The 10,297-nt window shown below is 43.3% G+C and overlaps 1 protein-coding gene across 2 annotated transcripts in view; it reads right to left on the reverse strand.

Annotated features, from left to right (window-relative positions):
- The window catches only part of RPP30 (ribonuclease P/MRP subunit p30), a 54,821-nt gene extending 44,701 nt beyond the window's left edge, over nt 1-10,120 (reverse strand). The window contains exon 1 of one of the 2 annotated variants that reach the window (XM_089692761.1): nt 9,946-10,120. The gene's annotated coding sequence lies outside the window, so the exon portion shown is untranslated. The remainder of the gene's footprint in view (nt 1-9,945) is intronic. The other variant, XM_089692763.1, reaches the window with a different exon arrangement.
- Nucleotides 10,121-10,297: the final 177 nt, after the last annotated feature.

The raw sequence follows: 10,297 nt of genomic DNA on the forward strand, positions 1-10,297 counted from the left end.
CGCACTATCATTATACACATTCTAGCAGCTGCTAAAATTAATATTACCAAACTATGGCAATCCACTACAACTCCTCTTTTGTCACGCCTCATTTCTGATCTCAATCTCCAATGTGAGATGGAAAGAAGAACAGCCCTGTACAACTCTTCTTATCACAAATTTAAGACTCAATGGTCTCGATGGTTAAAAAGTCCTAATTGCTCAATACACTGTTGATTGATGATGATTACTAAACAAAGTTCATATATCTTCCACACCCACTGAATAGGTGCTTCCCTTCCTCTCCCCCCCCTCCCACCCACCTTGTTCTATTTTACCACACATCTACTACTAACAACCCATTAAGGTTCACATTACATTGAGTATACCTCTCATGTACACTATACGAAATCCTCTAGACCCCCGGCCAAATGGTGGGGGTCCTCTATTCCTTTCACTCACGTCCTTTCCCATCGTTAAACAATGTTCACCCCAATTGTGAATCTTCTCATGATGATATTTGTTCTTTTTCTCATGTATGTTAAACTTTTCCTTTTTTTATTCTTCTTTGTTTTTCTTTTACTTTGATAAAAAAATAAAAATATTTGAATATAAAATTGATTGCACTAAACTAAGGATCGTTCAGTTGTCCCTGGGATGAAGGAAACTATGCTTTCAGTGTATACCTAATTTCTTGCGACAGGTGATGTTGCGCTGCTAAAACCTCATTACCTTATTGTATGTGAATCACTCATGTGTGCAAACTTATATAAACAAATGATGAGTAAATAAATATAACCATATGTGCGATATACAGTGGGGCAAAAAAGTATTTAGTCAGCCACCAATTGTGTAAATTCTCCCACTTAAAAAGATGAGAGAGGCCTGTAATTGACATCATAGGTAGACCTCAACTATGAGAGACAAAATGAGAAAAAAAATCCAGACAATCACATTGGCTGATTTGGAAAGAATGTATTTGCAAATTATGGTGGAAAATAAGTATTTGGTCACCTACAAACAAGCAAAATTTCTGGCTCTCACAGACCTGTACCTTCTTCTTTAACATCCCTAGCGGTATTCCCGAGTGTAGCTCGGGGTAAAATGTCAGTACCAAAAGCGGTAACCCTGAGCTACACTTGGGCTTACCATGCAGCGCTGCATAGGGAGTCCCTGCAGCACTTACCTTGTCCTTCGCTCCCGCGATGTGTCCCCTGCAGCGTCCCCGGCCATCTCCTCCGGCCGATGCCGGCATCCGCCTCCTGTGTTCCGGTCCCTGTGACGTCGGGACGTACGGGCAATTTGAAAATTTAAAAAAAAAGTCATTTTTTGCAAAACGATTTTACATAGTAAAACATTGCTGTTTCAACCCATTTCACATACATTTTGTCCCTAGTGCTTTGTCCTGTCCCCTGTCTGCATTTTGATTGTTCTTTCTGCCTGGAAACTTAGAAAAGTCCATGGCGTCCAAAAAGTGTCCCTTTAGGTCAAAAGCGGGTTTAGACCAGCTAGAGAACAGCGATAGTAAATCAGAACCACTTGCAGAATTGAGTGATAATGATTCGTGGAGAAATTCGTCATCAGACACTGAAAACAATTTTGCGACTTTGCTCAGCGATGTGCGAGCTTGGCGCTATATTTCAAATTTCAGTGTTTTTGGTTTGATATTATTGAATTAAATGTATGATTTAGAATCTTGTTCAGACAGATTTCAGTGAGTTATTCCTAAAAATTACAGCCTACAATAAAAAAACTACATATTTCCATGCAGAATAATGGTACCGCTTTCAGCACCAAAAATATGAAATAATCATACCGCTAGGGAGGTTAAGAGGCTCCTCTGTCCTGCACTCATTACCTGTATCAATGGCACCTGTTTGAACTTGTTATCAGTATAAAAGACACCTGTCCACAACCTCAAACAGTCGCACTCCAAACTCCACTATGGTGAAGACCAAAGAGCTGTCGAAGGACACCAGAAACAAAATTGTAGACCTGCACCAGGCTGGGAAGACTGAATCTGCAATAGGCAAGCGGCTTGGTGTGAACAAATCAACTGTGGGAGCAATAATTAGAAAATGGAAGACATACAAGACCACTGATAATCTCCCTCGATCTGGGGCTCCACGCAAGATCTCACCCCGTGGGGTCAAAATGATCACAAGAACGGTGAGCAAAAATCCCAGGACCACACGGGGGGACCTAGTGAAGGACCTGCAGAGAGCTGGGACCAACGTAACAAAGGCTACCATCAGTAACACACTACGCCGCCAGGGACTCAGATCCTGCAGTGCCAGACGTGTCCCCCTGCTTAAGCCAGTACATGTCCGGGCCCGTCTGAAGTTTGCTAGAGAGCATTTGGATGATCCAGAAGAGGATTGGGAGAATGTCATATGGTCAGATGAAACCAAAATAGAACTGTTTGGTAGAAACACAACTCATCGTGTTTGGAGGAGAGAGAATGCTGAGTTACATCCTAAGAACACCATACCTACTATGAAGCATGGGGGAGGCAACATCATGCTTTGGGGCTGTTTCTCCGCAAAGGGACCAGGACGACTGATCCATGTACAGGACAGAATGAATGGGGCCATGTATCGTGAGATTTTGAGTGCAAACCTCCTTCCATCAGCAAGCGCATTGAAGATGAAACGTGGCTGGGTCTTTCAACATGACAATGATCCCAAACATACTGCCCGGGCAATGAAGGAGTGGCTTCATAAGAAGCATTTCAAGGTCCTGGAGTGGCCTAGCCAGTCTCCAGATCTCAACCCCATAGAAAACCTTTGGAGGGAGTTGAAAGTCCGTGTTGCCCAGCGACAGCCCCAAAACATCACTGCTCTAGAGGAGATCTGCATGGAGGAATGGGCCAACATACCAGCAACAGTGTGTGCCAACCTTGTGAAGACTTACAGGAAATGTTTGACCTCTGTCATTGCCAACAAAGGATATATAACAAAGTATTGAGATGAACTTTTGATATTGACCAAATACTTATTTTCCACCATAATTTGCAAATAAATTCTTTCCAAATCAGCCAATGTGATTGTCTGGATTTTTTTTCTCATTTTGTCTCTCGTAGTTGAGGTCTACCTATGATGCCAATTACAGGCATCTCTCATCTTTTTAAGTGGGAGAACTTGCACAATTGGTGGCTGACTAAATACTTTTTTGCCCCACTGTAAACATAAAATGTGTAAATCTTTAATATTCCTTGTGCAAATAAATCAGTTCGTAAAGTCCAAATATTGATCTGTGCGTGTTTATCCAACACCACAATTTCTTAATAACTTTGCACAGTAAAAGTGCCACCTCTGTGCTCAAGAGAGTTCTCACCTAAAAATACTCTCTCAATGTGTGTATATATCATTCCATCCAAGTTCCACCAACTTGATCTGTCTCTTCCTCCTCCAAACCACTAGAGACTCTTTCCTCTTTCTCCTGAAACCAGTGACCAGGTGTTGTGGTGCCTTTAAGACTTAAAAAACGCTGTCAGTTTTGCCCATGTATACAGAGAAAAATGCACCTCTTCTGGTATTACAGAGAGATCCATAAACACTTCCTCATGACCTCACTTCCGGTTTGCGTCTGAGGTCATGAGGAAGTGTTTATCGATCTCTCTGTAATACACGCGTTTTTAAAATGTAAAACTGTAACTGCAATATATATTCTTTAATAAATAAGAGATTATTTTAATCGCCTCCCTCCCGCCATAAAAGGAAATGGCGAACGGGCAGTGGCTCTCGTTCTGGGAGGATATCATATGACGTCCTCCCACTCTAGCTGTGCATGTGTGCTTCCAGGGGCAGGTGGCGAATGGTGGTGCGCTGTGTCCCTTGGACAGAGCAGATCACAGATTGCAGTAAAGAACCAATGACACTGACTCTATCGTGTGATCAGCTGTGTCCAATTCTAATTATCAGTGCAGCCTCATCAGTGCCCATAATTGTCACCTGTCCGAGCCCAATGCCACATACCAGTGAACATCATTGCCACATACCTGCCCATCAGAGCTGCCTTTTAGTGCCAACTACTAGTGCCAGGCAGTGCTTCCCATCAGTGCCACCTATCAGTGCTGCTTTTAGCATCCATCAATGATGCCTGTCAGTACCCATTAGTGCCACCTATCAGTGCTGCCTTTTAGCGTCCATCAATGATACCTGTCAGTACCCATCAGTGCCACCTATCAGTGCTGCCTTTTAGCGTCCATCAATGATACCTGTCAGTACCCATCAGTGCCACCTATCAGTGCCATCTATCAGTGCTGCCTTTTAGCGTCCATCAATGATACCTGTCAGTACCCATCAGTGCCAGCTATCATTGCTGCCTTTTAGCGTCCATCAATGATACCTGTCAGTACCCATCAGTGCCACCTATGAGTGCTGCCTTTTAGCGTCCATCAATGATACCTGTCAGTACCCATCAGTGCCACCTATCAGTGCTGCCTTTTAGCGTCCATCAATGATGCCTGTCAGTACCCATCACTGCCGCCTATCAGTGCCATCTATCAGTGCCCATCACTGCAGCCTCATCAGCGTACATCACTGAAGGAGAAAAATTACTTTTTTTTACAAAATTTTATAACAGAAACTAAGAAAAAACTTTTTTAATTTGTTTAACAAAACATAAAAAAACAGTGGTGATTAAATAACACCAAAAGAAATCTCTGTCTAAAAAAAAATGATATTTTGTTTGGGTAGTGTTGCATGACCGCAGAATTGTCATTCAGCTGAAAATTGGTCTGGGCAGGAGGGGGGTAAAAGTGCCCAGTAGGCAAGTGGTTAATATACTACACCATAAGAAGCGCAGTGACAGAAAAAAAAAATTGTTCCTGCACTATTTTTCTTCCTTGCAACATGAGTGCCATAGGCTGCAAAGTTAAAATCACAAAAGGAATTAATTTCTTTGTCTTATTTTTGCAACTTCAGAGGGTAAGTGCAATAAACACTTAACGCCAAATCACCTACATGTACACAAGTGGTTGTACCAGGATGATGCAGGTATGATCCCAGTTCAATTTTTTTACGCCGCTGGCTGGCTTTTATGTATAGGTCATCCTAGCGGCTAATTTGCTTCCGCCGGTTTACCACAGAATTTATTGAGAACTGGAAGGTCCCCGATGATCTCTATAATATAAGAAACTGGAAACAACAAGCATTTTCCTCATTTCCAGTTACCTGGATGTACACAGCATCATTTTTAACCCTTTCATGCAAACCTCACAGAAATATGCGGCCTCACAGAACTGGGCTTATTTCCGTGGGGCCGCATATTTGCATACCTGTCTTTCTGCTGGGAGAGCGTTGCACAGCGCGCTCCCAGCACAAAGACCATGGTGTCACTGAGAGCCCCGGGTCCCGTTCTAATGATCGGGACCCAGGACGCCCGATTCTTAGTCACATGATCGGTGTGATAGTCTCTGATTGGCTATCACAGTTATCAGTCACTGTATAGCCCGCTCCCCTTGTTTTTGTTTTGTTTTTTATCTCTCTACATTGTATCTCTCTAACTCCTTGCATAGAAAAAAAACCAAAAAAACTCTATGTTAAAAAAAGATAAATATTAAAAAACAAAGTAAAATAAAGAAAAAATACCTAGATCAAGAGTTGATCTAGTTCAGTGCCAAAGTTAGTGTTTGGGTCAAGGTCAGAATTTTTTCCTATTGGTATCAGTGTCAGTTAGCGTCTGTGTTTTAGGTAAAAAAAACCCAAAAAGCATTGTTTCTGAGCTGTACTGTGGATACAAACAACAAATAACATACACATATATGGTATCGCTGCGATCAAGAGCTGGAAATTTTATTTTGGGTTGTTCTTTGGTGGTAGGTTATGGTAACAAGAAACACACAGCTAAATTAAAAAAAAAAATGTTTTTTTTTTTTTTTTACTATTTTGGGCCAGTATTCCTTTGATTAAAAAAAAAAATCAGGAGATATCCATTACCATTTACCACCAAATGAAAGCCCAATTTGTCCTGAAAGATACAAGTTATAATCCACCTGGATGTACAAAGTAGTTGTGATAATATGTACGGTTTTACTAACACACGTCAACGTTGCAATATTATGTTTAGGCATTAAGATTTGTTTTACCCTTGGGCGTGAAGGAGTTAAATAGGGAAAGCATCTGAATACACCAATCTTTGTGTGATCTAACAGAACTCTCCAAAAGAGTAGCTGTCACATTCCTATTGATGTCACAAGTGATGTCTACATTCTTTGTGATGGCAATAAAAGTGATAAAAAAAAAAAATTCAAAAAAAATAAATCATTAAAAATTTTTTTTTAAAAAGACCCCATACAAAAATGAATGCACGCTTAGGTCCTGTACACATATGTAAACAGCGATCACACTACACATGTGTGGTATTGCTGTGATCAGAGTGAGAGCAATAATTCTAGCACCAGCCCTCCTCTGTTACTCTGACCTGGTAACCTGTAAAAGCTTTTAAAGCGCCACCTATGCCGACATTGTCGCCATTCTGTGCACGATACGAGGGTGTGCATTTTAACCACTTGCCCTCCTGAGGATTTACCCCCCTTCCTGATTTTTTTTTTTCCCACGAATTGAGCTTTCTTTCAGTGGCATTTGCTTGCCTGTGTGTTTTTAATTTATTGCGCTATAAAAAGAAAAAAAAGACCGACAATTTTGAGAAAAAAAAAATAATATTTTTGACTTTTTGCTATAAACATGTCCAATAAAAAAAATGTAAAAAATTAATTTTGGCATAAATAGATACTGGAAGGTTTTTTTGTTTTACTAGTAATGGCAGCGATCGGCGACTTATAGCGGGATTGCAGCATTCTGACACTGGGTGGGAACGAACTGCCACTGACAATAATACAGTGATCATTGCTAATAAAAAGCACTGACACTGTACTGACACTGGGCAGGAACAGGTTAACATCTGGGGTGATCAAAGGGTTAACTTTGTGCTGGTTTACATAATGTGCTGTGTGTGTCTTACTAGGGAAACGTGATGCTGTGCATTTGTACTGTGCAGAGAAATACAAAGCAGTATGTCCTTACTGACAGGTGAGAGACCTGTGTTGTTCACACACAGGGTTCTCCCGTCAGTTTTACTTGGTGGTTGGGGCCCGGTGATTAACATCCGTAGCCACCAATGGCAGCATGTGCGCACCCCCTACACACGTGATTACGTGGCGGGGAACCAGTTTTTTGGGGGTTCTAAGTAATTTTCTGCCATAAAAAAAATATATATTTATATATTTTTAATTGTAAACAATAAGGGCTCATATGTACACTGCAGCTGCTAAACTGAAGTTTAGGAAGTTGTGTGTTTTTTTCCAGCCGCCCCTGAACTCTCCTTTGTGCTTTCCTATGTGTCCATGTACATAGTTATTTACAGGCAGGTGAGGTTACAGGCATTACCAGCATTTCAAATGCCAAACGCTTGTAACCGTGTGTGTGCGCGTTTAGATGCGTTTTTGGGCTGGTCCATATCCAAATGCTGTCCAGTGCCTTTATTTCTTCATAAAAAAAAAAATGTATGCACAGCATTTTCCATGTATTCAAATGGACCTAGCACACCAGCGCAGTCAGTTCCGGGGGTTGCGTTCAGGAAAAAATGGTAGAATGCGCCGCATTATTTCTGCACAGAACTGTACTGGAACACATCAAAACACAGCAAGAAAGCACAAGGAGTGTTGTGTGCGTTCCAGAATGCATCCGGAGGAATTACAGACATTAGAGCACTACGTAGCTCCTCCCACAGTGCCAAGCATGGTTCACCAGCCACTTTTGCTACAGTTGCAACACCCATCAGAAAGTAGTGCTCTCTCTGTTTCTGCTCTCTCTACGTCTCACAAAATGTATAAAATAGTTAATTATTTACTATTTTTCAGTGCATTCTGGGTTTTTGGGTGGCTTTTAACCGCCTCCCACCCGCCACATAGTCCAATGACGGGCACAAGGCGGTTCTCTCGTTCTGGGAGGACGTCATATGACGTCCTCTCATTCTAACCGCGCATGCGCAGCTCCGGGAGCACGCACTGTGGCGATCGGTGGTGCGCTGTTTCCCTCGGACACAGCGGATCACAGCGCAACGGAAAGAGCCAAAGATGTCAGCTCGGTCATGTGATCAGCTGTGTCCAATCACAGCTGATCGCATGTAACTAGGGAAATGCCGGTTATCAGCATTTCTCTCCTCACGAGCTGTCACGCTGACAGAGGAGAGTAGAGCCGGTAATCGGCATTCCTCAGAGGGGATATGTACACTGATCATCAGAGCACTGATGATCTGTGTAGCCCCAGCAGTACCACCTGTCAGTGCCCATCAGTGCCACATCAATGCCACATTTTAGTGCCTACCAGTGCACATCAATGCCACATATCAGTGCCCATCTGAGCTGACTTTCGGTGTCACCTATCAGTGCCCGTCAGTGCCACCTATCAGTGCTGCCTTTCAGTGCCCATCAGTGATGCCTGTCAATGCCCATCAGTGCCACTTACCAGTGCCTCATCAGTGCCACCTATCAGTGCCGCCTCATTAGCGCACATCAGTGAAGGAGAAAAATCACTTATTTACAAAATTTTATAACAAAAACTAAGAAAAACCTTTTTTTTCCCCCACAATTTTCAGTTGTTTTTGGTTTAAGAAAAAATAAAAAACCCAGAGGTGATTAAATACCACCAAAATGAAGCTGTTACAAAAAAATGATAAAAATTTCATATGGGTACAGTGTTGCATGACCGCGCAATTGTCAAAGTGCAACAGTGCTGAAAGCTGGAAATTGGCCTGGGCAGGAAGGGGGTAAAAGTGCCTGTAGGCTAGTGGTTAAAAATGCTTCTAAAAGCAAAACGCATAAACGCAGCTAAGTGCGTACAAACACCGCAGGTAAACACAGCTAAACTGACTTTTTTTACCTACGTGTTCTAGCAGTCAGTTTCCAGCGGTCGGAAACGTTTCTCAAACGCGTGTCAGCAAAGGCCTGGTCTAAAAGTGGATAAGATGGCGCAATCTGCTCGCTCACATGGGCCTCTATGACGTCACATTTAGCTCTGGGTCACACCGATGCGACTGCTCATGCCATGTGCAACACAGACAGCCACGTGACAAGTTAAAATACATTCACTGCAATGGGTGGCCACTTATATGATGCGACTGAAGTCGCAGCAACAACAAAAACAGTTCCTGTACGACTTCTCTGTGTGTTCCTTGCAGCACGAGTGCCATAGACTGCAATGCAATTACCAGTCGCAGGAAAGTCATTTCTTATCTTGGTGACTTTGGCTGTGACTTCAGAGGGTTTTGTAAGCTCAATCATTTGTGTCACACTCTGTATTCTTACAGTTGGTCAAAGTCACAAATCATCAAAGTCACACAAACATTGCGTTGAAGTTGCAATGCGAAGTCGCAGCAGTGTGAACAGAGCCTTACATATATACATTGTATAGTTTAGTGCACCTTTAAAACGCAGCACTATGTGAACCAAGGGGACCAAACGCACAGCTACGTCTACAAAAGGAAAGTGTGCCGCGTTTCGGGCATAGAAAATAAAGTGGGGCTCAGCTGTGTGCAGGGCCGTACATCTCCGCCAATGATTGGTGTGTATGGATGTGAACATGTGCCAGGATAATAGAGGAATTTGATGTCTAAACACTTAAAGCATCAAACTACAAACACACTGAGCGCGCCCTGCCAGCCATTTCCTGCGCAGAAAACACACATGCCAATGTGAATGAGCCCCGGTGTCACCGCTCTACACCCACATCCTGGTGGAGCCACAGTGTGCAGTCCTCCAGCCAATCAGAGCTCAGTCTTCCTGCAGTATCACCCCTCCCCCTCACCTACCTCCTGCAGGCTCGCACACTTCCCTCACTCTATCCCCATCAAACTCCCCCAAACTTCCCTCCCCGCCATTTCTCCTCAGTAGAGCCCCCTAATTATCTCCTGTGTACCGCCTCCCCCGCGTGGTACCACACTGACCCCAGAACACACATGTACCTGGTGCACACTGACTCTCACGTGTTAGTAGCCGAGTCCCATTCTGTCCCGCCTCCTTCTAGAATCTGACCAATCACCACACAGAGACAGACATCCGGGATCATCCGACACTATAGGTTTCCTTCGGTAGGAAAGAGGAAGCCCGCTGTATCGCTAACTAAGGGAAAGCTGCGTTTGGCCCAGTCATGGGGGCGGGGTTGTAGTGTGCCGCAGCGGGAACACGTGGCTGATCAGATACTGGAGAGCGGTGTGGATGACAGTCTGTGTTCCCTGGGTTCCGTGCAGCACCGGCCTGATTACTGACATGACAATGAATTGGAATGAATGGGCGGCTCTGTGCATGAACATGCGT

The sequence above is a fragment of the Staurois parvus genome, unplaced genomic scaffold (assembly GCF_062004578.1).
Source record: "Staurois parvus isolate SC_StPar_1 unplaced genomic scaffold, SC_StPar_1.0 ptg000604l, whole genome shotgun sequence".
Classification (NCBI taxonomy): domain Eukaryota; kingdom Metazoa; phylum Chordata; class Amphibia; order Anura; family Ranidae; genus Staurois; species Staurois parvus.